This window comes from Camellia sinensis, chromosome 10 (assembly GCF_055761805.1).
Source record: "Camellia sinensis isolate YWXY chromosome 10, ASM5576180v1, whole genome shotgun sequence".
Taxonomy (NCBI): Eukaryota; Viridiplantae; Streptophyta; class Magnoliopsida; order Ericales; family Theaceae; genus Camellia; species Camellia sinensis.
Window position 1 is genome coordinate 104,968,282 of NC_138970.1, and position 15,673 is coordinate 104,983,954.

A 15,673-nucleotide genomic window follows, 5' to 3' on the forward strand; every position below is an offset into this window, starting at 1 on the left:
CAAATCATTTCAAACAAATTCTTTAATGATGATACATTTTTGATATAATATATTATCTATAACATGACTGTTAAAAAATAGGGATTTGAATTGAATTAAACATTAATTATTTCATGAATCATGATCGAGAGAGAGGAGGAGAGAGAGAGAAAGAGAGAGATGGAGGGATGGGGAAGGGAGAGAATAAAATTAAATAAAACCTGGACTTAGGAGGATACTATTAATAATCATAATAACATAATTTTATTTTATCGTCCTATTTTTTTAAAAAAAAATAGGTAATTTATTTTTGAATGTTATTATCTTGTTTGGTTTGTTTTTCAGAAAAAATTTTATAAATAAATTTTTAAGAGTAATTAAACCAAACAAATTTTTCAAAAAAATATCAAAATTTTGTTTGGTTATCTACTTTTCAAAATTACTCTCTCTCTCATATACAACAAATCAATCATTTTTTTTAAAACTCTTTCCCCAAAACAAATTTTCAAAACCATTCTAAAAAATAAAAAAAAAACAAACAAATTTTCATACCTTTTATCTCAAAAAATTACGCTACAAACACAAACCAAACACAACACCTACTTCAATTTTTACAATTTCAGTCTATGAGTCCACCTGCTTCGGACATCGAAAACCCGCTGAAGCCTTCTATCCCTACAGATGCTTCACTTTCCAACGACGGACGAGGAGCTTCCGTTGATGCTCAATTTGCTTATTTTTGCAAGGTTCTTTCTTCTTTTTCTTGTTCTTAATTCTTTCTTCCTCTAATTATTGTTCTATTTTCTTTCCTCTAATTTTCAATTTAATTTACTACTAGCAATTTTTTTATAAAGATTTTTTGTGTGTTGATTTTCAAATGCCCCAATCTGTAAAGAGTTCGAATGTTCTGTTCTCCACGTGGGCGTTGTGATCTGATCACAGACTGGATTGTCGTTGAATGAAACCACTTACACAGAAGCCATGAAGCTGTTTAGTGAAAGCAAACACCTATGTACAACTATTTCTGCTATTGGAACTGGAACAGTGAATCCCCTACATATACCAAATTGGTTTTTTTCCTTTTTTTATTGCTATCAGTTGTATGTGTATTTTGTTTTGCGGAAACTGTCGTAAAACAATGACTATAGGGCATGTTTGATTGACCGGATTAGAGCATGTATTGAGATTATTAATCCGTGGACCCAATAATCCTGCGTTTGTTTTGAAATTTTGTTTGAGTATTATTTATCCAATGGATAATTAATCCAACAAATTTGTAGGATTACTAGTAATGAGGGTAGGGGTGGGATTATATATCTTGAGAAGTAAAATAAAAAGGCTCTTTTACCTACTAATCCAATGTAAATCAAACAATGGACAAGAGGATAATTTATCCTACTAATGCAATTGGATAGTGAATACCACACTAATTTGATGGAATTATTAATACCTTCAGTATTAGTCTTGTGAATCAAACATGACCAAAGTGTTTTGCCCATCAGCTGGAAGAAGCAGAACACTACTGGTTTGCATTTGTTTTGTATTCTGTGAAAAGATTAAGTGAGACCAACGCTGATGATTCCAGTCAGGGTACTGGTGGAGATGGATTCACTTTATGCCAGATATTGAGAGTTGAAAAGCTCAAGTACGTTTTTCTGAATCCTCTCCTTATCAGTTTATGGTAATTTTTCTGCTGCAATTCTGCTTGAGCTTTTTTCACCCTGTTTTTTACGGCATTGTGAATTTCCTTATGCTGTGTTTGGTTGGGGGATTTGGAGAGGGATTTGGAAAGGGAAATGGAAAAGGTATATGAAATGTGAATAAATCATGCCTATATTTCACATAGTTTCACACACCTTTTCCCTTTTCCTTTTCAAATCCCTGCCTAAATCCCCCAATCAAACACAGCATTAAAGAATTGCCTTAGTTTATTGTCAAGGCGGGACCAATTTTAAGTAACCGATACGGTACAGATTGGGAGAAGAGACTCGAGTTACTTGCATTAGTAGAGTTAAGTTCAAGGTTTGAGATGGTCATGATAGAATGTGTGTTCTTTTTTCTTTTAGCTTCTTCCCATGTTGTCATTCTTGGTTTTTTGTTTTTTTGTTTTTTTCTCCTATCAGGCGAAGGAGTTGCAGGCTAATTTTGTGCATTTGAGCCTCTTAAGCAAGTCAGTATTTGTTTACTACTCCATTGCAATGTTTTAATGATTTGATGTATGATTGCCTAATTATTTCGAGGTACAATAATTTGCTATTAGCTAATTACCTTACTTGTGGCAAATTGTGCATCATATTGCTTTTTATTTTCATTTTTCTAAATTATATGGATGATGGGATGAGCCTATAACCTGATGCCTCATGCTAATGAAGACCATGCCAAGTCCATTTATCTTTGGTAGGAGGCATGGCATTTTTGTGACATTTACCGAATCTAGTGGCACAAGTGGTGTTAGTGGCAGTCAGAGTGCTTGTTGGTCCTCCTCGTACAATTTGCTAGTGGCACTGCTTGTTAGTAGAATTACATCAAGTGGTTTCCTGTTTGGACAATTATGTCTGAAGTTGGAAGGCTGATTGACATTAGATGCTCTACAAGTTGGTTTTCATTGGAAACGTAGTTCATTATAATGCTGATCATGTTATAAGAAGCTTACAAGGATAATTATACTCCAAAAGCATGTTGGGCAGTTACTGAACTTTTTGAAGAAATGACTTTACCCAAAGTGAAGACATTAAGTTGGCAGATTGGCAGTGAAGAAAAGACAATAAGAAATAAATGCATGTGAAAAGTTAATGGTGTCTTTGTGATGTATGACTAGTGTCTGAAAATACTCTTTTGTATGAGCTTTGGTGCTAAACTAATGTAGAAAAAAGCTAGCAAACTCAAAGTAATGCTGCCTATGAATGGTTTATGTGGACCAAGGGTGTGATAGCTTGTCTTTTAAGGAATTTAAAGGATGAAAAAAGGCTATGGGAAATATGCATTGATAAGGGATGAAATGAACTAGCTATGTTTTCAAAGTGACAGGTTACTCAATGCCTATAACTTATTTTGCTATGCTGAAGAGCAGTATTTTGTGTGTGTGTGTATGTTAAATTAAAGGCCAAAAGATAAGGGAAAGAGTTAAGGCCCCGTTTGTTTTCCTCTTTCACAGTCCGAAGTGGACTGAATGATGAACAGTGAACATACCTCTTGTTTGTTTACAGATTTAGGGAATGGATTCATAAGCCGGAGGGCTTCAAATGGGCCTTGCATATTGGGATTGTTAGTCTACCCAAACACTTGGTATTGAAAATTAGTTCGTTGGTATTAGGGGAGTGATTTACTTGTTTACCCTCTTCTCTTCTCTCTCTCTCTCTCTGTTCTCTTATCATATATATATGTGTGTGTGTGTGTGTATTTCATTCGGTTTTCTCACCAACCAAACAGAAGTGTAGACAAATTGCAAATTAGATCAGTAAAATTGAAGAGTGATGCTCCGATCTTCGACTAAATCAGACAAAAGAGATACAAATCAAAAGACATACACGATATACATATACATAAATATATATATGAGCAGATAATATATATACCTATGATCTCCTCAGTGGAGGGATTGATTATGGGGATACGTTTCTTCTTCACAGGCTCTCTCCATTCACCGTCGATGAAGAGCGGACGAGTAGGTATTGCGATCGCCATGGACTCTCTCTCTCTCTCTCTCTCTCTCTCTCTCTCTCTCTCTCTCTCTATGTCAACCTTACATGGGTGAACTCAGAATGAAAGGCAACATTTTTTGTTAATGTTTTGAACACTTTTGGCAAAACCATGGGCTGGTTTTGGAGAAACCATTAGTTGGTTTCTTTAATAATAATAATTATAATAATAATAATAAAAAATAGATTAATAGTTGAATTTTTTATTATTTTTAATTATGTGATTTTGATTTTAATTTTTGAATAGTTTAATTGGGTAATGCATTTATTAGTTGGTATAAGCTTAAATTTAATACTAATACAACAAGGGTATTTTTGTAATTTTACATGGTTAATCCCATTCCTATCTCTCAAAACAAACATGAACTATTACTAGTCCACTAATTATCAAACAAACACATTTTTCTTATTCCCCTCACTAGCAGTCCCCTCACTATTAATCCCTCACTATCAATCTCCTCTATTCTATTTCTGAAAACAAACGGGGCCTAAGAGTACATTATGGCTTGGTAAGGTCTTGTTATGGGGATGGAATAAGGATTCTTTAAGTTTATGGATTGCAACTCAAGAACACTAATTGTGCCTGTTATATGGTTTGGGTGGTTAAGATTATTTCATCGATAGAGGGATTGGGCTAATTAAAATAAGATTTTTGGGTTTAAAAAGTTGGTTTTTAAGTTCCGTTTACAAGTTCAACAAGTGAAAAAGTGAAGGATGAGTTTTTGCCCTCTCATTACATCCAAGAGGAACTAGACATTCTAGCACCAAAGTATGTCCTGTGGTTTATTTAGCTTTTCCAGTTCAATTGTATAACAACGATTCTTACATTAAAAGATGAAATATTCATTTAAGAGTCCATCTAGATGGATTCTAGAAATATTTAAGGTCATGGATTATTGGACATTGACTTGTTCCATGTGGTTTTCATTGCATACCTAACGAAATGTGCTGTATTGTGTTTTAGAGCAACATTTAGCTGTTGACTTGAATTGAATCACATGTCACCCCAGAAGAGGAACGTTGATGGCTGTAGTCTTGACTTGGACACACTTTTGTGTGTGTTGTTTATCAAAAACAGGAAAGAAAAATCTGCATTTAGTAGAATCCCTTCCTTTTTCTAATTGCTTAAAATTTTATGATGACACAAGGTATTACAAACGTACATTCTGGGAATTTTTTTTGACAAGTGATGCAAAAGTTGGTGAGCAGTTAGGTGTTGCCATTGCTTCAGCTTGTGTCTCAGACTACCATCAATCTGGTGGTTCCTGTTTCTAGCAATTCGTACCTATGCATTCAGCCGTTTTAAGGACCTTGTGACTTGCACTAATGGTTTGGTTGCTATCTTGGTCAGTCACATTCCTTTCTATATTATTCAACTCTAATAGTTATTGATTCTATTATGGTTGTTTTGGTATTCAATAAGCATAATATATATTTAATGTAAAAACCAGAAAGATTGTCATGATAACAAGAGGAAATAATCAAAGATCCCCACCAAATGCATGAAAGAATTGTGTCACATAGACTTTTATTTTATCATGTCAGTCATGTCCTTTTCTTTTCATGAGACTAAGTTGTAATGAAAAAGAGATTATGCTTTGCTAATGAATGAAATCTTTGGCAGGCTATCTTAATTATTCATGTTCTTGTTCGTGTAAGAAACTTCAATCTCCATGATTCTCCACGGTTTGGTAAACATCTTCTTCAAACTTTGGATCATTCCCCCTTCTCTTTCTCTCTCTCTCTCTCTCATGGGTTAATCTACTGATTCATTTACAGTTATGAAAGGCTGCAAATGTGTGGTCCTGCTTGCATCACTTTGCAACATTTGTGAGACCTCAGAAGATGAGTTGAGGAAAACAATGGAGAAGGACAATGATTTAATAGAAGATATCTTGAAGAAAAATCGATGTTCTGCATCAGAATGCAGAAGTGAAAATCTAGAGAATATTGACACAGGTTAAGTTGAAAATTCTCTCTCTTTCTCTCTCTCTCTCTCTCTCTCTATATATATATATATATATATATTATATACGGATATGTTTCACTAGTTAAACCAATCATACTTCTGGTTCATGTATTTCCTAGTGCAGTTGGTTTGATTTATTTTGAAGATTATTGGAGGACACATCACTGTCCTCCAGTTTAAATATTCTGGAAAATGACTATGCTGATGCAACTCGTAACAAGGGTGAACTGGATGAGAGGGTGTTTGTTAAGGAGGAAGATAGCTTGCTTGGTTCAGGGAGCTTGTCTGGAGGTGCCATGAATATCAGTGGAGCCAAGGTATGTTTTCCATGATAGATACACATTCTTTGACTCATATAGATGTAGTTGTTTAAATTCTTTAGTTCAATTTTTTTTTTTCCTTCTGCTTCTTGTAGAGAAAAATTGATTCAATAGCATCTCCAGCAAGGACAATCATTAGCCCAGTGGCTCCCTATTGCTCTCCGTCTGCATCTCATGCAAAAGCTATTCCTTGTGGTAGTAACTCAAAGGTGAAAGCTACTCCTGTAGCCACAGCAATGACAACTGCAAAGTGGCTTCGAACAATCATTTCTCCACGTCCACCAAAACCCTTACCAGAGCTGGAGCGGTTCCTTTCATCGTGTGATAGCGATGTGACTACTGATGTGATCCGTAGGGCTAACATAATATTACAGGCTATATTTCCAAGCAGTGGTCTGGGAGAGCAATGCATCACGGGAGGCCTACAATGTACAAGCCTGATGGATCGCGTATGGGCTGAACAACGAAGATTGGAAGCTCTCAAAGTTATATTATAGGGTTTTGCAAGCAATGTGTACAGCCGAGGCCTAGTTCCTGCATGAAAACAATTTGACCTCATTGTTGACCAATGGGCCGTTCCATAGATGTATGCTTGCCTGTTCAGTTGAACTAGTTCTTGCCACACATAAGACAGCAACAATGTTATTTCCTGCTGTGTTGGAGAGAACTGGGATTACAGCTTTTGATCTTAGTAAGATAATTGGGAGTTTCATTAGACATGAGAAATCTCTTCCCAGAGAATTGATGCGACATCTGAACTCCTTGGAAGAGCGACTTTTAGAGAGCATGGTGTGGGAAAAGGGCTCCTCAATGTACAATTCTTTGACAGTTGCAAGACCAGCCCTTTCTGCAGAAACAAACCATCTTTGTTTATTGGCAGAACCAATGCCATCTTTGGATGCAATTGCCATGCATATGAACTTCACTTGTGGAAGCTTGCCATGTGTTCTGTCTTTACAGAAGAATGAAATTTCACTAGGTAATAACTTGTTTAATCTTTTGAAAATTGTTATAATCTTTACCATTACTTAATTGCATGAAAATTATGACAACAAACATGTTTGTCATATGATGTGAAGAACTCGAATTCTATCAACTTTTATCTTTTTTGTGTTTTTTTTCTTCGACTAAGATGGCTGTTAAACTAATATTTACCAGGTCAGCATGGAGATATCTAGTCACCAAAAAGATTGTGCACTGAATACAGAAGTGTGTTGTTTGAGAGGAATTCATTTACATTGTCAGTGAAGGATCGCCTTTTGGCCTTCAATACCCCAAAATCAAAGCTACCGCCACCTGCTTTGCAGTCTGCTTTTGCCAGGTACTGTTTGTAATAACTCTGGGAGGTAGGGAGTAGCAAGTCTAATTTGTTTACACCATTGAACTACCCTCGTTCTCCTCTAACTAGGAATTCTGCAATTGGATATTCATTTGCAGTCTGACAAGACCAAATCATGGAGCCGGAGGGGAAACATGTGTAGAAACTGCAATTAATGTATTCTTTAGCAATGTATTACCTCCTCTTCCTTCTTGGGTTTTAGGGATTGGGTTTGGGTGATGCTTCTCATTTGTTAGGATATTTGATTTGACTGTGTCATTTGAGCAATCTCCCTCAGAAATTTCATACCAATGGCTGATATTGTTGACATGTCTAGATCAAACTGTTTACGACTATTTTCCTGGTCTTGACTCTTGACTTGGAAGGTTTAGGTCTCAGTTAAAAGTGAATGTACCAATGTTCAATTTATGTGAACCTGTTTTATTACGTGCTGCTTTTACAATTATCTTAGTAGGTAATTGTGGTGTAGATTGCCTCTTCTGCAAATCATGCTTTGCTATTATGGTCTCACTTTCTATCTTTGACCATATCACCTTCACTGACATAGAATATGGTTTGCTGCCTTACATTGGCCATTGTCATTCTATTGTTGTCCCCCTTCTACACTAACATAGTGCAACTTCTTGTGCTAAGCTCCGTTTGGGAAGGAGGTTTGGGGCTATTTTAGCCACAAAAGACAAAATAGGTTATTTTAGCCACAACAAACAAAACATCACATCCAACCCATAATCATTACACTATTCTCTCACAAAAAAAGCCAAGGCCTAGTTTGGGAAGACTAAATAAGCGCACTTTTTGACTTTTTATGAAATATGGGTTGTGTTTGGGTTGGGTTTGAAGTGATGTGTTAGAGAGGTGATGTGACTTAAATAAGATGATGTGACTTAAATAGGATAGTGACTTTTTAACTTTTTGTCTTTTTTGTCTCATGCCAAACTTGGCCCAAAAAAGCCAAAAAGTCCTTCCCAAATCAAGCTTTTTAGCCCAGGTTAAAATAGCCAAAAAAATAAAAAAGCCAACCCACTTCCCAAACGGCGGCTAAGATTGTAATGTTAGGTGCTTTCAGAATCAACGGAATGGTTGAAAGGCTACAGCTATCCCAGGAGATCAAAAAGATTGTTTTTCATCTTTTTCAACAAATCTTCAGTCAAAGGATGACCTTGTTCTTTAGTTGTCATATTGACCAGATTATCCTCTGTTGTTTCTACGGAGTTGCAAAGGTTTGCACTAGAAAGATGTGAGAGCATTTAGGCTATTGATTGATCACTCTTTCTAATCCTACTTTCATGTTTTGGCCACAGATTTCTTAACTGAGCCTGACTTTTAATCAACTATAGAAAGGAACCACAGTGTAAACCTCAAGTTTTTGTAGTGTGTTTGTTGATTCGTCATCAGCACGCCATCATGGGGTATGTGTTTGTCATTCTATTTTCTCTTAGTCCTCTTTTTTCTCTGTATTCCCTTTGGTTATTCAAATCCTTTAAATGATTCTTAAAACAAAAAACGGGGCAGGAGCATGTTGATATAATTACATTTTACAACAAAATATTTATTCCTGCTGTAAAGCCACTACTAGTGGAGCCTGCCCCTGTTGGAACAGCTCAAAAAAATCGAAATTTAAAAACTGACAATGCCACTGATGGTACGCTCTGTTTATTTATTTTTCCTTGGTAGTTGCTTTTTATCTGATTTTATTTTATTGATATCTTCCTTTTACAATTAGGTCAATGTCCTGGATCACCTAAGATATCACCATTTCCGAGTCTTCCAGATATGTCTCCAGAAAAAGTATCTGCAAAGCATAATGTATATGTTTCTCCATTGCGGTCATCGAAGGTATTTGTTTATTTTTTTGAATTCTATTCGTATGCATTCTATTTCCTTTTACCTTTGATTTTGTTGAACTTGTACACAAAAAGCTTAACAAAATTTTTATCCGTTCTTTCAATCACAATTTTTTTACATATTAGTCTTGTAATCACTTCTTTACAAGCATTGCTTCTTTCATGGGGTTAATTTAATACTTGATTTGCCCATTTCCTTTAAATTCGTCTCTCTGTTTAACTTTTTAGTTAATTTTTCACATGTTCATTGATTTCCTTGTTAGTATGTATTTACAATTTTTGAAATTATTTTGGTTTCTATTCTAGGATCCACATAAAGGTTTTCCATTCAGATATTCAAAGAATTCAGTTACTTTTGCTTGTAATTTGTTTGCAACATCTTGCCATAATTTTAGTTCATGACATTATATTGTTAACCCATGCTGGGGGGAGAAAAAAAAGTTTTAGTAACTGATAATCCTGGGGACACAACAACAATTTGTCTTTTGAATTTTATTAAGAACACCCTCCATCATTAGCAAATGATTCATGGCACAGGAAGTAGATCTTGAATACACTTTTGTGAGGGCATTGTTGGGTAATCAACAAGATGTGGCTTGGGTTCGTTGACAGGATCCAAGGCAAATTGTTTGTGGTTCTCTCTCAAACTATCTCCGCGTAAATGATTAAAGGTATTGGAGTACGCAGCTGAAGCTAATTAAATGGATACACTCCCATAATGATATTCGAACATTCAGGAGCATATATACACAAATATGGGCCATGCCCTCCTAATCCATACCTTGCCTTGATTTAATGTTGAACTTAAATGCGTTTAAAACAGCTTTTGATCACCTTGGAACCACACCAAGTGAACTAAGTTCTTCACTTCTCGTGCAAGATGTGTAACTGTGAAGTTCCACTTTTGAGTGGTTCTACTTCATCTATTGAAAAATAATGCGTGTTAACTAACAAACCCATTAGCAATTTTTGTGCCTTTTGGGAACATTTGTCCAGTGTTAGATGGTTATTTATTCATGTTTAATAATTATGCATACAGATGGATGCTTTAATTTCAAATGGCTCTAAAAGCTACGATGCTTGTGTTGGAGAGAGCATTCATGCGTACCCAAGCCCTTCTAAAGACCTGACTGCCATCAACAACCATTTGAACAGGTGTATATATATATATATATTTAGGTGTAACAATGTTTTTTATGTTATGTTTGAATCATAAATCTAGACAGAGATTTGGATAAGAAAAGGAAATGATAAAAAAAAAAAAAAAAAAAAACTTATATTTCATTCAAATTTCTTACCTTTTTCTTTTTCATTTTCAAATCTCTATCTAAATCTATGATCTAAACACACAGCCCTAAGCAAAAAACCTATCTGATGGTCTCATAATTATTATTATCATCTGTTTAACAGTAATCGGAAACTAAGAGGCATACTGAATTTCGATGAAGTTGATGTTGGGTTGGTTAGTGACTCTTTGGTGACCAACAACCTCTGCCTTCAGAATGGAAGTTGTGCATCATCATCAGGTGCACCTGTGAAATCAGAGCAACTAGAATCAATTTTTTTTAATGGTTGCCAAAACTTTGTATGTAAACCTTAGTTATATCATTTGTTTTATTTATTTATTTATTTATTTTTGTTTTTTTTTGCTAAGAAGAGTTACAAAGATTGTATGTTTATTATTATATTTTATTACACATAAATTAAAATTTTATAGAATCTTTTAACATGTTCCTTAAGGTATATATTAAGAAAATTATTTTATTTATAACTATTTCATGGGTCAATATATAGAACAGAGATAAAAATATTACATTATAATTATAATTTTACGTCACAATTAAAGAGATAATTTGGAAATTTCTTTAATTTTAACAATAGTAAAAGTTTTATTTAATGATTAGACTAACTGCTTATGCCTTAAAAACAAATTGAATGTAAATTAGATTAGATTTTACAATTAACTTTTCATCATAAACTAATGATCACTAGGATTTGGAAACTAAGGTCAAGTTTGGCAAGTTGAAAAAAAGTTAAAAAGTCAAAAAATTACTCAAAAAGTTCCCAAAATAATGGTCCCTTTTGGGGAATCTAACTTTTTTTGGTAGTACAATTATTGCATTTAAAAAAAGTTAATTTTCCAAAATTATCCTTTTGATAGTACATTTTTTGGGAATATCAATGCATAATTGTACTTTTTATGTTGTTTATTAATTTAAAAGAAGGGTAAAATAGAAAATTTATATTATTTTTGTACTTAATTTTTGAAGAGGGACTAATATTTTGGGACAATGAAAAATGGAATAAGGGACTAATATTTTGGGACGGAGGGAGTACTATTCATCAAAGTAAAAAAGTACGGCTGCACAACTCTCAATCTTAATTTTTCTCTGCACACTAATTTATACAATTTTTTAATACATATTTTTTCATAAAAAATAAAAAAGGTAACCCAAACATCTATATTTTTTCCTCAACTTTTTAGTCTAAAAAAATAAAAAAATACACTTATTTAATACACCCCAAATAATCCCTAAAGTTGTCGTCCAATTGTATCTACTTTATGTCATTTTTAAATTCAAATTTGATGGGTAAAAAGCAAATCATAATAAAATAAAATCACGCCAATCTTGTTAATGATTGGGTAAACACAATCGTGCTCAGGTTGGATAATTGCACGTGCATAGTCTGAAGGTCGGGCCACATGTGCATATAGTCCCCGAGCTTGGGCTATGCACACCTGATCAGTTAGGCCGCTCTTAACTTCTGTTACCAATTAACTCTACTATTAAGAAGTGCTAAGTAATTAATAATCTTATCAATCTATTCTGAAGAATTCCTATAAGATTAAGATAAGTCATTCTTTAAGCTTTTATCTCCTCTAATGCTTGTAATTGTATTTTGACTTAATTATTAGAGGGTCTTTACCCAGCACTACCCCAGTGTTAATTTAAATTTTTGTTTTTGTTTTTGTTTTTCGATCTCGACCATACGAAATCCTCCATCAAAATAATTTTTATCATTTGAAAAATATTTGAATTTTTGTTTTTATTTTTGTTTTTCGATCCCGACCATACGAAATCCTCCATCAAAATAATTTTTATCATTTGAAAAATATTTGAGACCCTCAGAAGGTATTTACAATTTTACCTATAATGATATAGCATGATGTATGTTAACTTTTGATTTATTTTACACTTAATAATGGTGGGCCCAACTCCCATACCACATTATTATCAGTATAAATGTGTAAATTTTTAACATTATTCTTTATCATTTGTATAGCTCAATTTTGTAAGTGTATGACATCTGCGGGACACTTCCATGCCTACGAGAAGATTTGTAACATGAATTGTGATTTGACTCTTCTTTTACATTAGAAATAAAGTATAAAAAACTCTATTCACACATAAAATTTATATATAAAATACCATAAAAATTATGTAATAATATTATTATTGTAAATAAACTCATTTTTATGATTATTTTATTTTAAAGTAAATGGCCCTTATTAAGTCACATCATTATGTATAAAAATTCTATATGAGTTTTATGTTTGTATATCATTATTCATAAATTATTATACCTTAAAAACAAAGTGAGTTTAGACAGAAATCTACCTATCTATGCAATATATATATATATATATATAAGAGTAAATACTGTGGGTGTGCTTTATATATATATATATATATATAAAATCTAAAAATTTGAAAAATTATATGGCACTTTCTAAACCAAGTTTTCAACCTACTCCTCTCCCTTTATTTCCATTTAAAAAAAATATATTTTTTCTTTTATAATTTAATAATAATATGCTCTTAGAATTATAATTATCCAAATACAAATAACGCCCTGGATTTACAAAGTCTGGCCTACGTGAATAAAACCACCTAACGATAAACAAAAGGTAACAATTCTCATGCAAATGTATATAATATAATTATTTCACAATATAACATCTAGGTCGAATAAATGTTCTGTAATTAAAACATAAACAGATGCTATAAATGAAATTGAACACCCAAAGGCTTACATCATATATAAAGGGTGTAGCCCATATAAGAATTGCACACTGCCAAATAAATAATATAAATAGCTCATGGCCTACAAATAATGGAACCACCCTATACGATTCCAATCACAACTTCACGTCTCAGTCCACATCCACACATGCACACCTGAAAAATATTTTCAGCCACGTAGGGTGAGCATAAAGCTAGTAGAGAATATTTCAAAAACTAAACATTCTCCACCAGCGTAAATGAGCATGATGCAATATATATATATATACAATATGCCCAATGCATTTTCATAATCCATTTGACTTCTCAACAAAATCCTTTCTTCGCAATTACCAAAATCTCACGTTTAGTCAAAATGTTTTCCGAGTTTCAAAACATCAATTTGATATAAAATACCTTTTCAAAAACTAATCCAGATATCTTAGTATCAACTAGCAAATATATTGCTAAAACAAATGCGAATACATCGCTAAACAAAAGCAAATACATTGCTAAATTATTTCCAGACATCTTGTTCCAAAACCAACATGATAGTAAATAAAATGGGTAAATCTCCAAGGCTGATGTTCATACGAGTAACCATTCATGTTACAAGGTCATTTTTATCGGTACTATCCAAAAGGCTCAACACCTACCGCATAGGTTTTAGGTCTTACACCATGGACACTCAGGCCAACTTAATTATGCTTTAACATCCTCTCATAGCTTTACCACTTTATTTACTTTTTCCAATAGCTCAAAAGTGTGATTCCAAAATATTATTTTCCAAAACAATGGAAATACTCCAAGACATAATACAAGAATTTCTAAAACCTCTTTTCAAAACATACAATTTAAATTTTCAAAATCAATTACATGCTCCATGATATGAATGATTTCAAATTATCTAACCCACATGCAATTTTTAATACACGACAATGCTATCCTCCACTGATAGCCAAAATAACAATCTCTAATGCAGTAATTAATACATAACGATACAGATATACGATCCAATAGTTTCAAAAATCACCTTTCTAAAACATTATTTCCAAAAGAATATTTAATAATTGGTATTTTCCAAAAATCTCATCATACTTTTCCAACCAAATTCATTTTTCCAAAACATACCAAATTCCCAAAATCAAGATTATCTACGATCTTTCCACAAATTGGGGTTTTTCTCTTTTATAATATCACATGCAAGTTTGTATACCAAAAATAGATTTAATAGCAAAATCATAACCAATAAACCCCAATTTGGACAAACCCTTAACCCACAAAACATACTCCAAAATCGATCTAAGTACCATAAGATTTATATATCAAAATATATCACAAATATACCAACGAACTCATATCGAGCTAAGGAAATAGACCTACCTCTTGAAGCGAAGAGGAGACAAGTCGAAAAAACTGCTGGTGACAAAAAGACGATCCACTCAGATTAAATGGAAGTCCTCGCCGAGTTCTACGTTTTTGTCTAAGGGACTAGGGATAGAAAGTGGGTAAAAATAGATGAAACACAAGCTTAAAAGCTTGAAAAATGTCAACAATGGAAAGAGAGAGAGAGAGAGAAAGAAGATTTGAAAAAGTGATGTTTTCCATGCACTCACAACTTATATAGACGGACATACTGCGGGGTGCGAACCCTTGACCGCGGCCGCGAATAGCAAGACAAAACACGGTCATGAACGCAACCACACCCTTCGCGGGGCGCGACTTGCTTAGTTGTGACCTGACACTGCGGCCTTTCGCGGCCCACGCACCCAAGCCCTAGGCCAAGGGACCTGAGAGCTAGTTTTGATCGCGGCCCGCTAGCGGGCGCAACCTCCAGCCATGCCCATTACGAGCGTGATGATACTAGTCGCGGGCATAACTAGTTCAGTCTAATAATTTGTTTATTAATTAATTTTTTTTTTTTGGGCAAAGTTTCTTTTTTATAATTTTTGAGTTAATAGGTTTAAGTTTTAGGCTATCCTCGATTTAGGCAAAGGATGCAGTTTTTTTATTATTTTATTATTTTTTGGTTTATTTAAAATATAATTTGGAAATATGAAAATAAGTAGTGTTTTTACTTCTTTTTTTTTCAAAAAAAATTATTTTAATATGGTATTACATCACTTATATATTTGTAAATTGACTATTACCATCATGCAATTTTGTTTTTTTGCTTATTCACACACATGAGGGTATTTGATAATTTCATTTGTTGACTTATTTTTAACTTCTCAATTTTTTAATTTTTTTTTTGTGTGTGTGTTCAAATATGCTGGCTTTTAACTTTTTGAAAAATAAGCCAAAAACAAGTATTTATTTATTTTTTTATTTATTTCTTCAAAAAACAGGTCTTAAAAATTAATTTGGTGAAAGAGAATAGTAGTAGAAAGAGGGAATACAGAATTGGCTTCGAATGTAGTGCAGAAAAAGAAAGAGAGTAAAAGCGATGATGAACAAAGATCGATGGTCAATCGAGAGAGTTGTCTAGTATGTGGAAAAGGCAAGGATACAAACGTCAAA

At 33.5% G+C, this 15,673-nt stretch overlaps 1 pseudogene across 1 annotated transcript; it reads left to right on the forward strand.

The window, feature by feature from the left end:
* Nucleotides 1-582: 582 nt before the first annotated feature.
* LOC114259385 (retinoblastoma-related protein-like) lies at nucleotides 583-10,868 on the forward strand (annotated as a pseudogene). Its single transcript, XR_014342455.1, has 18 exons — nucleotides 583-725; nucleotides 922-1,023; nucleotides 1,482-1,624; nucleotides 1,888-1,984; nucleotides 2,103-2,149; nucleotides 4,826-5,023; nucleotides 5,302-5,368; nucleotides 5,457-5,636; nucleotides 5,771-5,963; nucleotides 6,062-6,945; nucleotides 7,125-7,287; nucleotides 7,404-7,476; nucleotides 8,349-8,525; nucleotides 8,607-8,713; nucleotides 8,805-8,947; nucleotides 9,029-9,141; nucleotides 10,189-10,304; nucleotides 10,560-10,868. The product of XR_014342455.1 is annotated as a retinoblastoma-related protein-like (transcript).
* Nucleotides 10,869-15,673: the final 4,805 nt, after the last annotated feature.